The sequence below is a fragment of the Amblyomma americanum genome, chromosome 9, assembly GCF_052857255.1.
Source record: "Amblyomma americanum isolate KBUSLIRL-KWMA chromosome 9, ASM5285725v1, whole genome shotgun sequence".
NCBI lineage: Eukaryota > Metazoa > Arthropoda > Arachnida > Ixodida > Ixodidae > Amblyomma > Amblyomma americanum.
The window spans coordinates 108,657,459-108,680,204 of record NC_135505.1 but is presented as its reverse complement, the minus strand read 5'-3'; the positions used below and the strand labels follow the sequence as shown (position 1 = coordinate 108,680,204).

Here is a 22,746-nt window from a genome sequence, read left to right as displayed (position 1 = left end):
CCTAAAGGTGTGTGGCCCCCTATGAACAATACGAATTATGAACCTGCCTCGAACCCGCTGATGGTGAGTCTGGCTTTGCACGCTTCCCACGTCCTTCCACGAAAGCTTGGAAAGATAGAGGCCTTTCGAGCTCTGAGTTATTCATGAGTTTTTTTTTGTTTCTGTCTTATCGCGCTGAAGGCTGGATTCTAAAAGAAGACGCTTGCAATAACTAACGTCCCTTCCAAGAAAGACTGCCGGCCCCGCCACTTGGAGGGCCGCTCTGGACGTTCAGCTGTAATGGCACATCATCTCACTAAATACGGAGAAACCACTGCCTTCTCTCATTCTATACGGAGAGGAGGTAGCGAACAGAACCAAGTAATCCAGTCGGAGAAATCATTACCTTCGTAACTACACTTACGCTAGATTCTGTCGTCCAGAGCGGCAACTGATCTGTACTTTGCATTCGGTGAGTGTCACACAAAACTATACGGTAATGTAAGCGCTAAATGAAGCGGGTGTTTTGGAAACAAACTAGAGTATCCTATTCTCTTTTTGCAATTTGACTTCCCGAGATTAACCATGGACAATGAACGATACCGTGGTAGATGGGTTCATATTAATTTTGACTGACTGGGTTTTTCCTGAATGCGCGCAGGTATCTTAAAGCACACTATCGATTGTTTGTTTCGCTTCCAATTTGGTTAAGCAAAGGAAATAAAAGCTGTTTTTGATGCGTTAGCATTAGAACGCCCATTTTCGCGAAAAGTGTCCACGCTGCCGTGTGAAGCCTCAGTTGCCAAGAGGCAAAGTAGACATAGAGAAGAGTCCTCCGCTCCACTTACATTGCAGAGAATAGAAATGTAGGTGGGAGAGTGAAAGACAGAGAGGGGTGCCAGGCTACCAAGAGGAGTCGAGGGGTGGTAAGTGTAGAGACGGGGTACGGAGTGTCAGACTGTTATTGCTGGATTGGATCACGCTATTTGCTGGCACGGTCTGAAGCCGTCAGCTCCTGCTCTGTCCAAGGGCAACACTAATGCTAACGCATACAATGCCGCGTGAAAAGCATTTTTGCTGGGAATAGTGTGAATAGAAAAGAAGACTATTTCTGAGGCCGGCAACTTTCAGAACATTAATTGATACGTAGAGCCGGTCTTAGTATTTCTCTTGAGACTTTTTCTCCCCCTTTCTCCCGAAGGCCTTCCGTGAGATATGTCTGTGTACCAGCAGGAGTCACCTATGCCGACTCACGTGTTTCAAAGACTGATCAGGGCTCGTGAAAGACCTGGGTTACACATGGAGTATCCGGTGAGCGGATGACACATGCAGACAGTGGCTTCCTGGCAGTGACAAAAAAAAGTGTGAAGAAAAGTGTGAAAAGGGGACAGGGAGATTTGCTTGCAAACTTGTCCCAGCATAGAGATCCACACAGTTTGTAGCTTCCCCTGAGTGTTTGAAGCCGTCGGAACGACATGTTTTCTCTCTCTCTCTCCAGTCTTTTTTTAATGTCATAGCGCTAGAGTCTGGTGTCAAAAAATGCGCTGATTTTCTCAGAGCGGTCGTGTGACCTTGTGACGTCCTCAAAACCTGGTCACGGTGGCAGGCGGTAATTAAATTATTGATTGCTCGAGAGAGGTCATGTGAGCTTGTGCCGTCATCGCAACCAAACCACTGGTTTTGAGCAACCTAGTTTCTGGACGGTAACCTCGATAGAAAAGCGAAAGCAAAAATGAGAAGGCAAAAAATGATATATGTCAATGTCGGCCCCGTCAAAGCATAGCTGATACCTGCTACCGCAACTAGCAGTCCTAATGCGACGGCTTATACACCAACAATTCTAAAGAAACTGATGCGAACATACACTGAAGTTACAAGAGAAAGCTGCGACAAATGGGAAATCTAAGGCTATTGCATTCCACACACAGTGACTTAAGCGACCCCATGTTTTTTTTTTTTTTAACGTAGTTCATAGCTCGAACTATTCATATTTCACAGTGGGCACGTTCTATCTTTTGCGGTCAGGGTAGCTATAGCGATCGCTTCGAGCACCACCTGAGGAGGAGAGGAGGGCTAGAGAAAAACGTGTGCTTCAGTGCAGAGCATGACGTCACGCACAGCCTGAAATATAGTCTATAAACTATGAACTGAAGCATACCATTGGCTTATATATGGTCTATACAGAAGAAAGGAAGCCCATTTGACGCACCGGCTGGAGTAAGGTCTTGCTCAGCCTAGAGTTTCCGAAATACCTGAGCAAGGACAGCAGAAATGCGCGAGGTTCCTCAATATTTTAGGGTATAGACAACGAGCCAGACATGTATTTAGGGACAGTGCATGAAATGCGATTTGGTGACGTGCACAGTATTTTCATATTATGTTTTTGTACATAGTGTATATTGCCTCTCTAACCCGTATCCTTTCGTACTATCGCTCTCCCATTTCTTTCCCTCTCCCTGTCCTCTTACTTCCCTCTTTCTGATGCTAGCTGCAGCTCAGGTGCTTCAGGTTTCGATGGCAGATGCCGCAGCTAGCAACATCTTTTCCTTCCATTGTTATTTTGTTAATAAATAGCCACTAAAAACAGCAACAACGTGCACAGAAGATACCTGTATGTCACAAGCGACATACCTGTACCTGTATGTCACATTCTCGTGCAATAATACCATCACAGCTAAACGTGCGGCTATATTTGCATATTCCTGTTCTTTTACCCGATTTTATCTGACACTGACGGGCATTATTAAAACATCAAAATTCTTGCGTCTATTTGTGCGCAATTAAGTCTTTTTGCTCGTTTACGGATGTTAACAGAGTGGACAAAACACATCAGGCTTTTCTCCAGAAGACTGGGTAGCTCAAAGGAAATGTTAAGATATCGACAAGAGCTAGGGGATCGGTGACACGTTAAACTCTTTGAGACGGGTTAACACAGACAGCCCAGTTCTAGAAATTTCTCGCCTTGTACACGAAAACTCTGTTGCAGTACGGTTGAAATTCGGTGTTGATAAAAAATCGCAGCAAGGTGACGTGGCACAGACCTGCTCGTCACAGTCTCGGCGGTTTCGCCAAAGACTGCCTATAACTAAAAGTTATTCTGAGGCTTCAGCAGGCGCTGTTGTGTGCTCAACAGTGGCGGAAAATCCCCGTTTAAAAGACGCGGTAAAGCCACACCTACTCCATGGACGGCCTCTCAATGTCCATAAGGACACGCAAGGCTCGAGTCCCTCGGAAAAGCGTGCGTTTACTAACCGTTAGACATGTAACGTGTCTTTAACTTTTGAATGTCGCAATTAGACGCTGCAGCTAAGGAGAAATTGCTGCACCAGCTGTAGCATGTGAATAGGAGCAGGGGCAGATCTTTCGTTTGCGTTCTGGCGTGTCATGGTATGCTCGCTACCTAGAGAGCGCTAGGCCACGTGATCGGACTGCCCCAAGCCTGTGGCGCAGCCTGCGGCCGTGATGCGAGACAGTCAGCGGCGTCACACCCCTCCGCAATCTACCGCCGATGTGTTGCACAGCCATAGTTGCCAGCATGGGACTGCCTTGAAACTGATCTCAAGTGAATAGTCTTGATAGTCACAAGTGTGCAAGTTAAGAACGTTGCCGGGTTGTCAGGAATCACTGCGCCGTTTTATTTTTGTCTCACTAATGATCTGCCTCTTCCAGAGCGGCTATAAGCCATTTCCGGACTATAATGGTGCCTTGCAGCATCCCCTGTACGACGGGTACACTATCCGCGTATTCTTCTATCAGCCTGAAGTAGGGTAAGTACAGTAGGCACAGCGCATGCTCGTTATAAGGTCTTCATGTCAAACATTCGCGGGCAAAAATTTAGAGAATTGGAAAACTGTAACCTACCATTATGTAAATACTGAAGCGAACACTCCATTCTTCTGATAGTAGCAAAATCTTTTCTTTAAAATTTCCAACAATCGCGTCGAAAAGTAAAGTCTCCCATAGAAAACCAACAGGGAACGCTTTTGACGAAAGCAAAAGCGTTAATAGAAAAAAATACAAGGCTGTCATCAGGTGATCTGCGGATATCTTGATTGTTACAGTGAAATCTAGCATTATATGAAAAAATTGCTTTCATCAAAGGTTTCCCGCTCAAAAATGATTGTGTCCGGAATTGTTGGTCATGTGGAACTGATGTTTTTATGAACTCACCAAAGCCGTCGTTTCTGGGTGAAACCTTGTAAGCAGCTTGCCATCTCGAAACGTGCATGGTATTAGCGTGATTTAGTTATATCAAAAGGGCATTATCATAAATATCTGTTTGACGCATTTGGCGTTTAGCTCCTGGCTCCAAGATTGTGGAGTCTAATTCTTGTCGTGACCAGCATATTTAGATGAATGAAGAATTCAAAAATACTCCTTCGTTGTATGGTGGCGCTATATGGTAAAGCAGGCCATGTGCTCCAAATTATTCTGATGCCTGAATACGGAGTCTCTCACTGATCACTGACCTCACTGATGCTTTGCGACCGTAAAGCCGTTAGTCGTCTTTTGTGCTTGTGCTCTATGCTGCGTTCACTTTCAGGACTCCAAACAATACTCTTCTTCTTCTTATTCCCCTTAAAACATGGCACATAAACACATGGGGGGATTGGCCAAGGTGTAGTTGCATAAACAAAGAAATTTCCATAGGGGATTAAGACAAAATTTTAACGCCAAGCGTGAATTTTGAAAAAGTGTATTTTTGGAAGTTCGACCTCCTTTACACGACACTTTGTCTTCGTTCCAGCGATGAAACTTTTGTGGAGATTTATTACAGCTTCAAATGGCACACTAGTAGTCGCGTAAAGAATGGAAAAGCCATAAGTGTATACTCTGCTGTCGGAACGGGTGACGATAGCCCCACTATTGAATTCAACAAGACTGTCCCTGCAAAGGGCTACTATTCAATGGGCGTCCGAATCTTTCATAAAAGATACCTTGAGGTAAGTAGCCGCACTCCGCAATTTATGATCCTGTCATTTCCGCAGTGATACGTATCGTGGAGTACTACCAGAATGCATGTTACAAGGCATGTAGCGGTTTTAATCTCACGGGAACAGCGTGGCAACAATTTCAGCTTGCAAAATCATAAGAAAAACGTGTTTCTCCATGTATCGAAAGCCTTGTCGTATTGGCAGCTTTTAGCAGTGAGGACTTCGGTTGCATGAAAAAGTGCAGCTCCAATTTTTTTCTTACGCAGCTCTGTAAGCGTACACCAAGCTGGATACGAGTAAGACGCGATGTTTTTCAACTGTCGTCTTCATGACTGCTCTCGATATCAGCCTCATGTTCGACCTCTCCTACACTTCGGACTTCTCGTGATGCTCGCCTGAATCTAAACCTAAAAACATTTGATCATTTAAAGGACATGGAGTAGTGCGCCATGGAGGGTTCTCTTCAAAATGGTTTCGAAATGGAAAGGAAAATTAGAAGCCAAGAAGCACTGAGAAAACAGGCTGCAATGCAGCGTCCCTTAAGGCGCGTGCCAAAACATTCATGCATAAGACAAAAACTTCCATAACTCGCATTTAATCGCGTAGTGGTGACGGCCGTCGCGGTGGTGCACCAGAAATAACCAGGATGGCAAAGATCTTAAGCTTTTTCTCGGTTGAATGTTGCCACCAAACAGAAAATAAGGCTCGGCGGTAATAGGTACGCACAACAAAACTCGAGAGGATAATTCTGGCTACACTAGGCCGCACTCAATTAGATAGTGACGGCGAAGCCTCGATAAAAGAGGGAACACATAGCTGCAGAAGTCAGAGAAAAATAGAGAAACTGCCGCCCCCTGATTATTAAAGTTGCAAAGGAATCTCGTCATGTCTCGTGTATTAAAGAAACTGATAAGTCTGCGCTCCGGAGGAGATAAACCGACAACGTATAATAAGAAGTTTGGGGGATACCTAAGCTGCGCCTTTAAGGGTATAACGCGATACCGTTAACGGGTCCCGGCAGAGCTCCTATTGCCCCCGGGGACACTGTTTCCGCATTATGCGAAAGTCCTGCATTCATCGAGCTGCACGAACGTGCCTACGCGGCCTATAGGTATCGTGTCTGACTCACCACGTAATAGTCTCTGCTTTGACCTCCACTTATTATTGCCCCAATTTTCTGCTCAGCGCAGTTCATTTCTATTGTATACCTGCATGCTCTAATGAAGTTTCAGTCACGTTGTGACCTTCTAATCTCGAGTTTTCAGGTGTCCAACTCTTCAAATCTGCCGCTACACGTCACATTTTCGACCAATCCGAATTTTTCGCTCACAACGCACAACAAACGCCGCCGGATTTTCCGTAGAACAGGACCCTTAAAACGGTCACTTTAGCAAAGTTTCGAACAAATATTCTGTCGAAGGTGCAGTAACCAGAGGAGAGCCATTATACTCTAAAGAAATCTCTTAAGCTATCCTCGATGGATCGCTTGAATTCGTTAGCAGCCTAACGTTTGTTCTAGCCGAGGATGACACACCATAGTTCGTTGTATTCGAAGGGGTACACTTTGCTTCTTTATATCCTAGGTCAACGCCCTAAGGTACTTACATTCGAGCTCCAGACACGAAAGTTCGTTATATGCTGCGTGACATACATAGGTTCGAAATATGCGAGGTTAACACCCTAGAGTTCGTTATATGCTAGGCGACATACTAAGGTTCGTTATATCAGAACTTCGAAAGTAGTGCAAGTCCGAATAAGTAGTATACAAAGTTCGTTCGTTGCCAGTGGGCAGGTTGCCACCTGCCCACCGTGGCATGTGATCCACCTACCACTGGATACTGACAGACAGCGGTCGCCATTTCCGCTTGAATAGGCCCCTACAATGCTGACGCATTATTAAGGCGTGCCCGAAATCTCACACATTGTGCTAGTAATGCGAGCCAATATATACACGAAACTCGTGCAGTACCACGAAACAGATAGGGTTCGATAGGAACAACGAGAAAAGTCGGATACTAGTCAACGCGTGACCACGAAAACGAGTGTTCGCCTCCATATGCAACGGTTCCTGCAAACATGTACAGAGTTCTTGTGCACACCCAATTCCCCAAAAAACGGCCTTATGTCACCCTTTGTAAATAAACAGCTCATTCATTCATTCCTTCTTGTGCTTCTTAGGATGTACTCAGGGTCCTGGAGATGTCTCAGGCTATCGTTGTTAAGCAGGGTGTTTCACGTAATACTTTACGCAATTTTTAAAAATAGGCTTTTCGAGTTAGAACAGCGCTTTTCTTGGCATAGCATTGTCAGCGATGTAGTACATTAAAATACAGCCAACACATGCTAACTAACAGGCCGGTTAACTAATGTTGAAAAGTAACCTTTTACCTATTGCTATTAGATTCCTTATTTACTGAGAGCCGTGTCGCCCACCGTAAATAATGCCCATATCAGTTTTTACGATTTCGAAAACACGGTTACGCTCGGCGCTGCGGATCAACATTTAACTTTTCGCCGCATTGCGCCAGAACACATGCGCTTTCGATTCATTTGTAAGCAAAGCAACCTTTCCAGTGCAATTAACTCCTCAAAATACTCAAAATGTGTTGGCCGCAGCTTCCGAGGGTAACTGCGATTTCGAAATTCTAAACTGATACGGATGTTACGCTGAGCTACACGCCTCTCAAAAATTATGGGGCTTAGTTATAATAGGTAAAAAGTTAAGTATTCAATATTAGTTAACCAGCCTGCTAATTAGCACGTCTTAGCTGTATCCTGATGTACTATACCACTTACAATGCTCTGCTGAAAAAAGCGCTCTTCAAACTCAACAAGCCTATATTTAAAAAATTGTATACAGTCAAAGGCGAAACACCCTGTATATGCACTTGCAACCCGGCATAACAAATGGGCAATAGCCAACTTGGTATTAAGGGACAAGTTTTCCGCTTCCTGTCTACATTTGTGGCCGCACAATTAGCGGTGTGGTACACACGTTACTGCAACTTCTGCCAAGTGGAGCGCATTATGTCCCGCAGATCTTTTTTTTCCCTTAAACAACAACTCACACGACAGCAGTGGCCTAATGGTTTGAGCATTCGACTCATACGCGGGAGATGTGATTTTCCATTCCTTATGTTGCCGGCTACCCACTGGTCTTCCAGTGGGTACGCAAATTTTCTTTTTTCTGGTGCTCGGCTTCTGTGCCATACTTTTCTTCAAAAATCTGTCTTTTACCTAACCTTGTGTACTAAAAGGCTCCTTGTGACATGCCGCTCTTCCTCCAAGCTGCACTTCGGCCGCGGAAATCCATCGACACCTTCAGTGATAACCTGTTTCTCCTATGATGCCAGTTTTAACAGCCAGCAACGTAGCGTACTACTGAACCATTCCAGAAGAATATTTAATCTTTGTGCAAGAAAACAAAAGTTTCGACGGTGTAGCACCAATTGCAGCGACCGCTGGTGCTCAACAGGAGTGCAGTTAAGCCGGCAGTGGAAAACGCATTCTCTCTGACGTTGTCCACTTCGAGGCCATGTCGTCGTAACCTACTGGCCTCGGATTCGGCAGCACAATGTGCGGAATCTCAACCCGTCTCTTTCTTTCTCGCTACCGAGAACGTCGTAACGCTTGTGCAGAATCCAGGTTTGGTATTGATCATCGGTTTCACCAGGGAACTACAAGGACAACTGTGTTGCCGCGACCTCCTGCCCACACAAGTGAACCCGACCCCACATCTGCAATATTACTACAAATGACACACTCTAGGGAGCCAACATTTTCCTAATGGTGCCGAGCGAACCAACAACCTTCTACTTCCACCAGGACCTGAGCCTCTGCACCTTTTGGTATAACATGGGACGGCAGCAGTGCCTATTAATATAACCTGGCGTCATAGTTCCCCCAAAACCTAACTAATCTGGTCGAAACGAGAACTGTGCGAAGACGTACTGTACTGCTTTTCGTTTTTCAGGCTGTGTTTGACGAAGAAAAGTCGGAGTGGAGAGACATGAAGGTTATTGACGGTACGCTGCATGCTGCTTTTTTGGCTTTATGGGGTTTTAACGTCCCAAAGCGGTTTAGACTGTGAGGAATGCCGTAGTGGAAGTGTCTGGATAATTTAGACCACCTGGGATTCTTCAACGTGCAGTGACATCGTACAGTACACGGGCCTCTAGCATTTCATCTCCAATCGAAATGCGATCGACACGGCAGGGATCGAACTCGCGTCTTTCGGGTCAGCAGCCGAGCACCATAGCTACTGTGGCACACAATAATAGTAATAATTGGTTTTTTGGGGAAGGAAATAGCGCAGTATCTGTCTCATATCTCGGTCGACACCTGAACAGCGCCGTAAAGGAAGGGATAAAGGAGGGAGTGAAAGAAGAAAGGAAGAAAGAGGTGCCGTAATGGAGGGCTCTGGAATGATTTCGACCACCTGGGGATCTTTAACGTGCACTGACATCGCACAGCACACGGGCGCCTTACCGTCTTTCCTCCATAACAACGCAGACGCCGCGGTCGGGTTCGACCCCGGAAACTCCGGATCAGTAGCCGAGCGCCCTAACCACTGAGCCACCGCGGCGGGTGTGGCACACAATCCGCACTCAATTTCCATCGGCTCCCTTTGTCTTTGTGAGATCGAATTCATGATCGATACGGAGTTTTGTGTGCCAATTAGGGGAAGTGATCATCATGAAAAAGAAGAAAATCACTGTCGTAAAGTGCGTCAGCTTGAGGTCGCTTCGTGTAGCCGATTTATCTTGACGTTCCTGTTCTCCTCTGACCCTAGTTTTTGTTTTGCGCTCGCCAAAGAAAGCGGGCGTCTTTTGTCGTGAGATGGCCAAATTTTGTTGAGCCGCAGCGCCGAGGGCAATCGCATTCTCGAAATTCCATAAACTAATGTGACTATTATTAACAGTCCGCTACAAATGCCCAATTGCATTCAAAGGCCTAACCGTAATAGTTAAAAAGCTAATCATCAGAAATTAATTAGTTGTGTTACTAGTCAACATGCATAACCCGTTTTTTTATATCCTCCAACGCTGGCACTCATAGGTCACTGACACCTTCTTTGTAACTAGAACAGCCAGTTTTTAAATACTGATGGGAGGCTTCTCTGAACCACCTGGTAAGGTATTATATTACAATAAAGGCCGCGTTTGGGCGAGTTGGTTTTCCATGCTGAACGCAAAAGCGCATGAAACAAGGACGTAGACTAAGACAGACAACACGAGCGCTCGTGTTGTCTGTCTTATTCTACGTCCTTGTTTCTTGCGCTTTTACGTTCAGTATCACATTAGCTGTCTCTAGGAACAAAACGTAGCTGGGAAAACAACCATTGAGCTCGCTTTGGAGGAGTATACGAGGATGCGTTATGCAGTGCAGTTTACAAGTTTTCAGCCTTTTCTTTGGTATGAAACAGTGAGGTTAGCTAGTTACAGTAATTTGCGTAGCGCTAGTGAAGTTTATGTAGTGTGACCCCAAATGATGAGTCTGTGCTTTCATTGCATACCTTGGAAAGTCTAGATAGCTGCTGTTGTTCATCATTTGTTTCTGAGGGGTGGCTAAATAAACCTCACGCGTACTCTGCCACCTGCCAGTTGACAGTCAATTTTTTTCATTTTAGAGCATTACAGTTTTTGAGCAAGTCTCACCACACCTTCGCGCGTGTCTTTCGTTGCAGGGTATGATTATAGAATGAAGATATCTGCTAAAAAACACGTCGTATTATCTATCCACGTATCCCACGAGGACGATCAAGGATTTCCACAATATGGCTTGGTACGTTCAGGTTTACACGCTTCGACCAGCAACAATGTGGAGAGAAATTATGTTCCAGCGGGAGCTGTTCCTGTTAGCATTTTTCTGCGAACACACTCATGACACCGTAACACAGTCACGCCGCGCCTTACCGGTTGGAACCCGAGTGTGCAACATGGTTAGCGGCGCAGCCAATGGATGGCGCTGCTGCGCTCACGCCGGAGCCGAAGCTCAGATAACGTGCAGACTTTTCCGTCGGGCGAGAAGGATGTCAAAACGCCCCCTCTCTGAGCTGTTGCAAACCGGTTCCGCTGCCGCTTCCACCGTGCTGGCGTGGGCCGCACACAACAGCCCAGCGAGCAATGTGGCGACGCCCAAGAAGGCATTAGTTGGCGCTAGCGGCGCACATTTAGTGACAGGGGGCGCCCACTGCAACAGAAAAATTGAAACTGGGACTCACTACGTTTGCTTGGCTGCCGCAGTTATAACTACGTTGGCCTTCAAGTGCTTTGATTGATAAGCTTGCAATGGAGTTAGTTTTTTTTAGTGCGCAGGATGCACACGTAGCCTGGTCTTTACTTTTTCAAGAACCAAAAAAGACCAGGACACCAAGTAAGCCAACTCAAACGAACCCAGCTAGCGCGGCTCCTATGCTATGTCATGTGAAGTAACTTCATCCATATTCACTGGGCTAATGCGTTAGTAAAATAAGATTCAGTAAGCTTTTCAAGCAACCGAATTGTGCAAGTTGGCCCAAGGCAAACCTTAACGTGGAATATGGCATTGCGCATTTTATATGCTGACGTTTAACTTCAGCCAAGTTTATAATCTCTTTATATCCGATATCCTTATACAGCTAGAGGCGAGGGAGTTTTAGGTAATTTACTTAATATCAGGTAGTAACACCATAGTGGTAATCACAGCAGTGTGCACCAAATGGTTAAGTTCGCATTTCGTATCTCAAGCTGTCTATCTCGAATTCGCATCGGGACTTCTCATTGAAACTTGCATTTGTAATTAAAACACATTACCTTTTTGCTGAAGATTGGTTCATGGTTTGGTTTATGGGGATTTAACGTCCCCAAGCGACTCCGGCTATGATCGATTGACGCCATAGTGAAGGGCTCCGGAAATTTAGACCACCTACGGCTCTTTAACGTGCACTGACATCGCACAGTATACACGGGCCTCTAGAATTTCGCCCCCATCGAAATTCAACCACCACGGCCGGGACCGAACCCACGCTTTCGGGTCAGCAGCCGAAGATTGACGAGAAACATTCTTGATGCAGGAACTAAAAGCATAGAATTCTTATATTCCGATGAGCTGTTTTTGAATAAAATATCTTGACAATGCGGCGTGAACGTTATCAGGCGTCCCCACAACGGTGCTTGAGTATTTGTGTCGAGTTTCTTGTATACGTACCGACCAGTTTTGTCATCGACCTGAATTTTTTGGCTCATTTAAAGCTGAGCTTAACTTAATATACAAACATTACCTATTCCTTTCCAGTCGTCTATAATTAGCATTCTTTGCTGCATTTGTAAAGGAATAATAATCGATCAATACAGGGCGCCAGATTGTCTTGAATAATGGCAGGGTTGTACGGTCGATTTCATTACAACGCACTCCTTCCTAAACAACACGTCCTCCCTTTTTGCTTGTGCACCCAGGGGTCCCGCTTTCAGTTACCTGATCTCAAATGCCCAATTGGATCCAGTGCCGTTGTCCTCGTTGGATATACCGGGCCAGCTAAAACGTGAGTAAGCAAAACTTAGCATAATTATCGAAGGTAATAACAGATATCGTTTATTTACGAAGCTATTTTGCTCGACAAGCAAACCTTTCCTACTGAAGCTCGAACGCTTCTCGAAGACTTTTCAAACACCTTTCAAGTCTAGTGCTCTCCATAGTCATCACTATAAAAATAAGGCTTACCCCCAAAAAAATCCTTCTTTCAGTGTTTTTCAGTGACGCCTGCCATTAGATAACCGATTCAGCCTTCTGCGCACGTTTATTCACCCAGTCAGCATTACCAGCTAGTTGACCATAGAAAGACATATAGTTTGGAAACATCTGTCAAAACCACCCGAAATATGAAATTTTTCTATTTAGTACTAATCAGACTGTAGTACAAATCCTGTAGCATAAATTAAGCATAAATTCATGTTGTCTGCTGCTCCAAACTAACAATAGCTTACCCGAGTTACTCTGGCAAGCTCGGGTAATTTCGGAGGAGCGTTGCGCCAGCTGTAGCCGATGGGAGGAAGCTCGGGTAAGTTCGTAGGATCGTTGCGACAGCTGTAGCCGATGGGAGGAAGCTCGGGCAAGTTCGTAGGAGCGTTGCGACAGCTGTAGCCTATGGGAGGAAGCTCGGGTAAGTTCGGAGGAGCGTTGCGACAGCTGTAGCCGATGGGAGGAAGCTCGGGTAAGTTCGGAGGAGCGTTGCGACAGCTGTAGCCGACGGGAGGAAGCTCAGGTAAGTTCGGAGGAGCGTTGCGCCAGCTGTAGCCGACGGGAGGAAGCTCTGGTAAGTTCGGAGGAGCGTTGCGCCAGCTGTAGCCGACGGGAGGAAGCTCGGGTAAGTTCGGAGGAGCGTTGCGCCAGCTGTAGCCGACGGGAGGAAGCTCAGGTAAGTTCGGAGGAGCGTTGTGCCAGCTGTAGCCGATGGGAGGAAGCTCGGGTAAGTTTGGAGGAGCGTTGTGCCAGCTGTAGCCGATGGGAGGAAGCTCGGGTAAGTTCGGAGGAGCGTTGTGCCACCTGTAGCCGATGGGAGGAAGCTCGGGTAAGTTCGGAGGAGCGTAACGCCAGCTGTAGCCGATGGGAGGCAGGGAGCAGTTAAAATAACTATTGGTCGCGCGTGGTTGCACGCGAACAACAGCATGGATCACACAATCCCTACTGGTGGCTGTGATAAGCAGAGCCACCTGCCAGTGCAGTTGTGCATCGCTTCACCTCTGCTCATCTGCTCCATGATTGGTGTGAGGACTCCCAGGGACCTATGAATGTAAAGTATAGCAAATGACCAATTTCCATATATGGGCATTAACCAACTTGAGCTATCGCGTCATACCCTCAAAACTGAGCTTAAGTGTCCCCTCCAATTGAAGAATGAACGTCTGCTTTCTCACGTCTACTCGGTTTAACTACGTCAAACCCCAACCACTTTTTTCTTGCTTGTTTTGTTGCTTAATGCTCCCGTGGTGCCAAACAATACGAAGGGAGAGAGTGAACGGCGGCGCAGGAGGAGGGAATAAGACATGGTGCTAATTTTAGATTATTGAGCGTGTTTAAATAGAAGTAGTTGGTTGTGGCTACAGTGAATCTAGTTTTATCTGGTCGCACCTCTAGTGGCTAGAAAAGTGAAGATGTCACGGGCTGGTGGCTAAACAAAGTGAACGAAAAAAAAGCAGACGTTCCATTACATCGTAGCACTATAAAAAGAGAAATTAACAGAAATCAACTCTTCCTTATTTTCGACATTTAATTACAGGCCTTTTCATTGCATCACGAGTTTAAAATGTGATAGAAGTTGATTAACTTTGTTGCCTCTTGTTTCTTGATTCTAACTTCAGGATATCCGTGTTCATATGCCAACGGGGCAGGGGCCCATACGCCATATTCAGTGATGTACCTTTAAAACCAGGCGATGAGTTTACGCTGTTCATACGTAACCACCCATCTCACTGGGTGGTCCATACAGACTTTGACCCCGCGCCAAGGAAACTGAGGGGATCAAAGTTAAGGGAGTATATAGACTTCAAGTTAGGCACAGGCGTCTTCATTAAACGCATAAACTTCGTGAGTACTCATTAACAAATAAAAGATACTGCAATAGAAATGGGTATTTTTGGCGGCTCTTAAAGTCGCCAACCCTTTCGTGCATTGTTGAGAGTCGCACAGAGTTATAAATGCAAAAAACTATCTGCACGCTTAAGTCACCTCAATAGTGGAATGCAATAGCACTTGATTTCAGATTTGCTGCAATGTCTGTGTGTGTTTGCGTCAGTATCTTTTCAATTTTTGGTACATCAACGACCGTATTCGGAATGCTAGTTGCAGTAGCAGGTATGTTGTGACGTTGCCGACATTTGCATATACCACATATTCTCGAAGAAATTAGGTTGATCACAAGTCGGTGGAGAAACTGTGATGACGTCACAAGGTCACGTGACTTCTGTCCATCGATCGTTGATTTATTTGCCACCTTCTACGGTGGGCCCATTGGTCGCAATGCAGTGGCCAGATTGCCACCTGCCACGGTAGGCTGTTGAGACGAAGTCACAAGGTCTCGTGGCCTCTATGGACCAATCAGCGAATTTTGTCTCGTACTTGGGCGGGATTTTGGGGCGACGAGTATAATGCTATCGCGTTAAAAAACGAACAGGAACTGTGATACATCAAGCGATTTCTGTACGCAAGGGTGATTAAAACTTTAAGAGGTAGGCGAATCATCCTACACAATCGTCTTCAACTATTCTACCAGGCTTCTGTAGGTGGGGAGTCCAATGGCTGCGCATTGGGTAGTCGGAGTCGAATCAAGTTGCTCGCGCAGAAGACAATCAGGCAACATGCCGGAGAAAGTTTATATAAATGCGACACCTGTCAACAAGCCTGGTGGTGAAGTTTAGGACGTACCTTTTACTGGTGCTTGCGGGCTTTGCATTCCGAAAACAATAGCTGATTGCGCGCTGTGGAAGAAATTGAAGCGTTCCCGTGTGTATGCATGCCTACTGTTTTCTGGCACTGCATAATGCTCGTTCTCAAATGCATATACCTTGCATTCCCATGAACTTTACTACCGCGTTTATAACAGTAGACTCTCCGAATAAAACAATATATAAAAAATAGGTTCCCAGCACGCTGCGGCACAAGAATATGATTGGTATCAATAGCAGTCAGTTCTGTGGGGTACTCAGCTTCTCTGGCAGCTTTCCCTGGCACTCAGCGTTTGAGAGCCTTAGTCTGAGCACACCGTATTTGTTCCTTCAGCCTTGGTAATGTGCAGGGCATGTCCGTAGGCTCTACAAAACTCTGGGATAGAATAATAATAATAATTGTTTTGGGGGGAAAGGAAATGGCGCAGCATCTGTCTCATATATCGTTGGACACCTGAACCACGCCGTAAGGAAAGAGATAAAGGAGGGAGTGAAAGAAGAAAGGAAGAGAGAGGTGCGGTAGTGGAGGGCTCCGGAATAATTTCGACCACCTGGGGATCTTTAACGTGCACTGACATCGCACAGCACACGGGCGCCTTAGCGTTTTGCTCCTTAAAAACGCAGCCGCCGCGGTCGGGTTCGAACCCCTGGGATAGAAAGTGCTTTCTTTACTGCCAAGAGAAAGTAATATGATGCGGTTTAAGTCTATACTGAACTGCGACACACGTCCAACCAGCCTTTTTTTAAATTTAAACCCCAACGTTTCGGAGCCGTTTCGACTCCTTCTTCAGGGGTGAATGGGTGTTGTAGCTTGCGTCGTTAAGCATACAAGACGCACTCTTAACAGAAAGGAGTAAAAGCGAGTAAGCTGACCTCTAGCGCACTCCCTTTTACAAAAGGGTATGTGCTAGGGGGCAGCTTACTCCCAATTTACTCCCATGCAGGCGTATTTGTGTTTAGAATGTGAGGAGTAAAGAAGGAATGTGGCGATGAGGAGGGTGCAGGAGTAGTTGAGGGCCCTTCGCATCACCGCATTCCGTCTTTCTTCCGCAGCACGCATGCTTAAAGGCACAGGCCACAACACCCAGTCACTCCAGAAGAAGGAACTGAGCTAGCTCTAAAACGTTGGGGTCTAAATCTAAAAAGTTTCGGTTGGAGATGTGTCGCAGTTTACAATACCTTATTAAACCCAACCAGGCAAGCAATTCTGTCGAAATGTTTAGTTTGTAGTAAGAGGCTAGCACTATGATTTTTTTCGTCTAGCTGTGCCAGTCAGTCTGCAGTAGTCGGCCGCATTTTATATGTGAATAGACCTGTGCCTATAAACCTCATGATGCGTGAGGAGCGGCAGGATACTGCGTTTCTTTTCCTACTAAAATAAGAATGGTTGGCCCCCGACAAAACTTACTTTTCCCCGAGCACAGGATACAAGGCATGACATCAGTAGAAAATTGTAGTCTATCTGGTCGTCGTGAGTATGCATGAAGTTTAAATGCATCGCTGTTGGGTAGGAATCAGGAGCCGGGTATTATGTCTTTTCGCAACAAGCGCTGGGTGATAGACTTTCCGCGCTGCAGACGGCACGGCCCAGGAAATTGTCTTCGTAGCTTGTTACAGCAGAAGCCTTATACCCATGTTACACGGCCGATTGCAATGGCCACGAATTCGAGAGCCTTCGAGATACTGAATCGCGATCGAACTTGAAGGAGTTGTGTCGCTACTAAACGGCAAAATTTCCATGATTCTTGTGCCTTACGCCAAGCTTGTGTGGCGCCACAATCGCTACTTTCGGTTCTGCACAAATAACAAAAACATTTTTGCGAATCTAAAATAAAGGCTGAAAAACACTTATTTACATTCATGGGAGGTTTTCAGTTATTATTAAATTTCATTTCCGTTGTCTTGAAGAACGCTGCCTTTTGTGCGAATTGCTGTCGCAGCTTGGCAACGCACTGGCAACACTGACACCTCTCGCGTTTCCGTCTTTTGCGGTAGAGAATATAAAATTAATGCGCTTTAAACCAGACCAATACAATATTTAAATTGTTGTACAGACTTTACTGCTTGCATTAAAGTTTAGGAGAATAATGTTTGTTCATACTTTTGTGCTGGCAACGTATCGTGCACGAAAGTGCGTGTTGGTGCCGATCGAAGCAACGCTAGCAACCTTGGGCAACGCTCGAAGGCCCTCGAAATCTCGATAGAGTTCCGCGCTGCTCCGTTGAATCGATGGCTATTGAAACTTCCCGTCTAGCCGCGCTCAGTGGCCTTCGAGTCGATATGCTCTGTTCGAGGGCCTTCGAAATGCCCGTGTGACAGGGATATTCCACTTTATCTCCTGCTTAAAATCAAACTAGCGAAGACTGACTTCAATCAACAGCTTTGGAAAATGTTTTATGCACAGTCAGCTAAGGGAAGCTGGCTTGAGAATCACTGCCCTCTTAGGAGGGCAACGGGCGATTAGATTAGGAATATTTTAGCTCCTGAAAAAAGCGATCGACCTTTTCTGATAGGGGTAGAGCGATGTACTAGGCACACACTTATTGGCGTTCTTCACATCGGCCGTTATGCCACATTGTTCAGTAATCTCTATAACTGCGTTGCCCATGCACTCCTTCACCTTCAGCCCGTGAAGCAGTATTTGAAGGCTCTAATAAATTTTAATTTCCTTTAATATTCTTTGTTTTCACTTTCAGGAGGTTAGCCTCGATTAGCGGGGCACGGCTGCCGAAGTATACGAATGCTGGAAAATAAAGCATAAATAAATAAAGAAAATAAAGGCTCCGGCGGGTCAGGGACGCTTCGGCCGTCGTCTATTATGTTATGTATGTTGGTCCTGTCTGGTGATGTGGAACTCAATCCCGGACCCGACGAAAATGGCGCAAGTGTCTCACTTGAAACAATTGCTGAGGCAATAGCCCGATTAGAAGTCGCACAAAATTCCGTACTCTCAGAACTTACACTTATCCGCTCAGCTCAGACAAACATCGAGAACATTGTGAGCAGCCTTTCTTTGCGGGTAGACGCATTGGAAAAAGCAGAAAATCAGAGGTCAAGCAATGTAGACTCAGATTGTGTGCAAAAACTGACAGCGCAAGTTAAACGGTTGAACGACAAATGCGATGACGCGGAAAACCGTCTTCGCCGATCAAACCTGCTGTTCTTTGGAATTCCCGATGCCAGTGACGAAGCATGGACACGGTCTGAGTCGCATGTAATCTCTGTCTGCTCAAAGGAACTAGACATAACTATCAGTGAGAATGCGATTGAACGCGCTCACAGACTTGGCGGTTTCAAACCCGGAAAGAACCGCCCCATCATTACCGCATTTGCTAACTTTAAAGATAAGACAAATATTTTGTCCGCTACCCCAAAGCTAAAAAATTCAGCCTACTCAATTCGAGAAGACTACTCAGCACGTGTCCGATTAGCCCGTCAAAAGTTATACAATTTTGCTCAGGAGCATGGTGGAAAGTACAAGATCCGCTTCGATAAACTTGTCATGAACGAAAAGCAGTTTTTCTACGATGCCGAGTCTGATTCCGTTTCAGAGACCAAGACATAGCGGTTATCGCCGGCGGCTACGCCTGCGCTTTCCCCTCGTCCTCCCTATTCAAAAGGTCGGAATAGAAAACCTGCTTATAAGACCATGGCCGTTATGCTCGCAAACATCCGCAGTTATTTATCAAAAAGAGAAGGCATAGAATCCCTCTTGCATGATAACAACACCGACATCGCCATTTTTACTGAATCATGGCTAAGTTCCGACATCGAAAACCGCGAGCTACTTCATGATGACAAAGTGTTCACCATTCATAGGCTTGACAGGGAGGGGCGCAGTGGAGGTGGAGTGCTTGTCTTTATAAAATCTAGTATACCCTCATTTCCTGTCAAACTTAATTGCAGTCACGAAATAATGTGTGTCCGAATATCCCTACCGTCAATTACAGTCATTATTACTGCTTGCTACCGCGCGCCTGATTGTGATCGCTCTTTTATTGACGAGCTTAACAGTGTGCTTTTGAACTTGCATTCCCTCTTTCCAAACGCTGAACACGTAGTTTGTGGAGATTTCAATTTCCCAGACATTGAATGGAATCATCTGCATGCACCTTCTCAACAGTCGAACGAATTTCTTGATATGACTCTCTCATTTAACCTTACCCAAACAGTTAAAACAGCAACCCGTGGAAAAAACATTCTTGACCTTATTTTTGCCTCAGATCCCGAACTCATCCAGTCAATGTCATGTGTTGATTTCCTGAGTGATCATAAAATGTTGCTTTTCGACCTCTCGATTTCAATTCCCGTCAGTGAACCTTCCATAAAATACATCCGCAGTTACAAGAAAGCCGATTTCGCTAAGATCAACATCGAGCTGAGCCAGTTCTTTTCGCACTTCCGATTATCGCCATGTGGTGATGCTCGAAGACCGTGGTACACAAGCGCGCTAAGAAGACTATCACAAAGAAAAAAACGCCTTTACCGTGAGGCAAAAAATTCGAATTTTCCTTCAAAATGGAAAAAATACTTTGCATGTCTTCACCAATATATAGGTTTGTTACGGAGCACTAAAAAAAGTTCTTCCACCAGGACCTGATGAATATTATTCACACAAACCCGAAGAAGTTTTGGACCTTACTGACACCAAACACCAGTCGTTCACAAAGCATCACCTTGGTCAACCAAGATGGATCATCCGTTCCCACTGAACACGGTTCAGACGTCATGAATTCATATTTTTCGTCAGTTTTCACCCACGAACCTCCCTTGAATATACCAACATTTCCAGACTCAAATTTTTCTCAGATGCCCCCAGTTTGCATTACAACAGATGGTATTACAAAATTAATTGACAATCTTAAAACATCGAGCGCACCTGGGCCTGATGGAATACCCGCGAAATTACTTAAAAGTACCAAGGACATTTCCAGTCAATTCCTGAAAGTAATTTTGAACAGTCTATATCAACGGGTGAACTACCTAAAGATTAGAAAATAAGTAATGTTGTGCCGGTGTTTAAGGCTGGTAACCGATCAGACCCATCCAATTATCGCCCCATTTCCTTGACATGCATTGCCTGTAAACTTCTCGAACACATAATATACTCACAAGTCGCATCGCATCTCGATCATAACTCTTTCTTTTTCACTAAACAGCATGGTTTCCGCTCCGGTCTCTCCTGCGAAACTCAGCTTTTTGAATTGACTACTGATCTTCACTTAAATCTGGACTCTTCATTCCAAACTGACATCATTTTTTTAGACTTTTCTAAGGCTTTCGATCGCGTACCCCACCATCGTCTCATGTCTAAACATTCCGGTCTGTCCATTGACCCTCTAATTGTAGCATGGATGCACTGTTTTCTAATAGATCGTTCTCAGTACACGGTAATAGACAACCATTGTTCAGGTCCTACTAAAGTGCTGTCTGGTGTACCACAAGGTTCGGTCCTTGGCCCTCTTCTTTTCCTCACCTTCATTAATGATCTTCCCTCTGGTATTTCTTCCACAATTCGCCTCTTTGCAGATGATTGCATTCTTTATCGCCGCATTGCTACTAACAGGGACCAATTATTACTGCAGAACGACTTTAACGTAATTGAACGATGGTGCTCTGAGTGGCTTATGTCGCTAAACATTTCAAAATGCCAATACATGCAAGTATCTCGCAAACATTCCAGCCTCACTTACGCTTATTCATTGCTTTCAAACACATTAACAAACGTGCAATCCTACCGATACCTCGGAGTCATCATTTCCAGCAATTTAACCTGGTCCGAACACATCTTGAAATTAGCGGCCAATTCATCCAAATCACTCGGCTTCATCAGACGATCGTTATACTTGGCTCCTCCTTCTGTCCGTAAATTGGCATATGAAACCTTCATCCGTAGTAAACTTGAATATGCATCTTCTATATGGAACCCTCATCAGGCGTACCTAATTAATACCCTAGAAGCTATTCCGAACCGCGCAGCACGTTACATAACCTCAAATTATGACAGATACTACAGCATCACCAGGATTAAATCAACACTCAATCTGCTACCACTTGAGAACCGTCGAAAAATCTCACGACTTTGCCTTTTTCATAAATTGTATTACAACTTTCCTTACCTCCGTGACTCATTACTCCTACCTCCCATCCGAACATCGCGTCGCCTCTTCAATTCCCTGAGTGTTCAGCGTTTACATGGTTCTACAATAGCCTTCAATAAATCATTTCTACCTACAGCAATAGAAAATTGGAACCAGTTACCAGATCACATCGTAAACAAGCGTGACGCTAGTAAATTTAGAGACGCACTAATGGAACATTACATCAAATGAAAAAAAAAACAACCTCATGCTTTGATTTTTACCATTTATTTTTTTTGTTATTCCCTATTTAGCCTATTCGCCACCATGTATTGTTTAGAACTGCATTTTAACATTTCACAGTGTATTCCAGATCCTTTTTGCATGGTGTTGTATTTTACTGTATTAACATTGTTATTCTCTTTACTTTGTATTTCAACTGTTCCCCCCCCCCTTATGTAATGCCCGAAAAGGGCCTTTAAGGGTACAATAAATGAATGAATGAATGAATGAATGAATGAATGAGAGCGACGCCGGCTACTGCTCCGGTGAGCTCGCGTTCTACGGCTTCGCAACGCGGACTTCCTACCGTTCCTGAGCCCGTTCCGGGGAGTTAACTGAGGACGCTACCACCTGCTACGGCCAGGGGTGTCTCCAGAGCTGTTGCCACCCATCCGGGTGGTGCCCCCAACGCCAACAAAACCGGCATCACCTCCACGGGCGCTTGGACCTGGAGCTTATACGACGCAGCCAGCGACGCCGCCAGCAACGCCAGCCCAAGCACACCGAACGCAGCCTCGACGCCGGCTACGGGATCCATACAACGCCGCAGCCGCACCGAACCAACCGTGAGAACGAACGCCGAACACTAATTGTGGAACGCTAGTAGTAGACGCTGGTAGCAGTGTTCCCGGCTCGTGTGTATTTCTATTCTTTGTGTTTTATTAGTTTTGTGTTCTAGTGTGTGTGTGTGTGTGTGTGTAACGCAGGGCGTATTAAATGTGCGTCTGTGTGGGTACACCTGTCGCCTAGTTCATTCTTTCGGTCCGAGTGTTCTCCGGGGAGATCCGTGACAAGCTCCGCCGTGAGGGTATGATGCGATATCGTAATGCGCCAATTCTCATATATGCGGAATTGGTCACACTCTACTTCACAGATGGCTGGGAGTCCTCATGCCACTTCTGGCGCAGTGGTGCAGCGGTTAAGCGATGCAGCACTACCCTGCGATTGGCAGGTGCTGCCACCGTTGGGTCCTGTACGACGCTCGTTACTGTTCCCGAGCGACCAATCATTCATTTAACTGCCACCAACACCTGTGGGCAGTTTGCTCAC

At 45.5% G+C, this 22,746-nt stretch overlaps 2 long non-coding RNA genes across 2 annotated transcripts; both read left to right on the top strand.

Moving 5' to 3' along the window:
• Positions 1-333: 333 nt before the first annotated feature.
• LOC144105353 (uncharacterized) lies at positions 334-3,740 on the top strand. The gene is made up of 3 exons (XR_013308774.1): positions 334-451; positions 1,181-1,290; positions 3,649-3,740. It is a non-coding gene; the product is annotated as an uncharacterized LOC144105353 (long non-coding RNA).
• A 5,141-nt stretch (positions 3,741-8,881) lies between these two features.
• Positions 8,882-12,430, top strand: LOC144105352 (uncharacterized). The gene is made up of 3 exons (XR_013308773.1): positions 8,882-8,938; positions 10,600-10,697; positions 12,350-12,430. It is a non-coding gene; the product is annotated as an uncharacterized LOC144105352 (long non-coding RNA).
• The last annotated feature ends 10,316 nt before the right edge of the window (positions 12,431-22,746 follow it).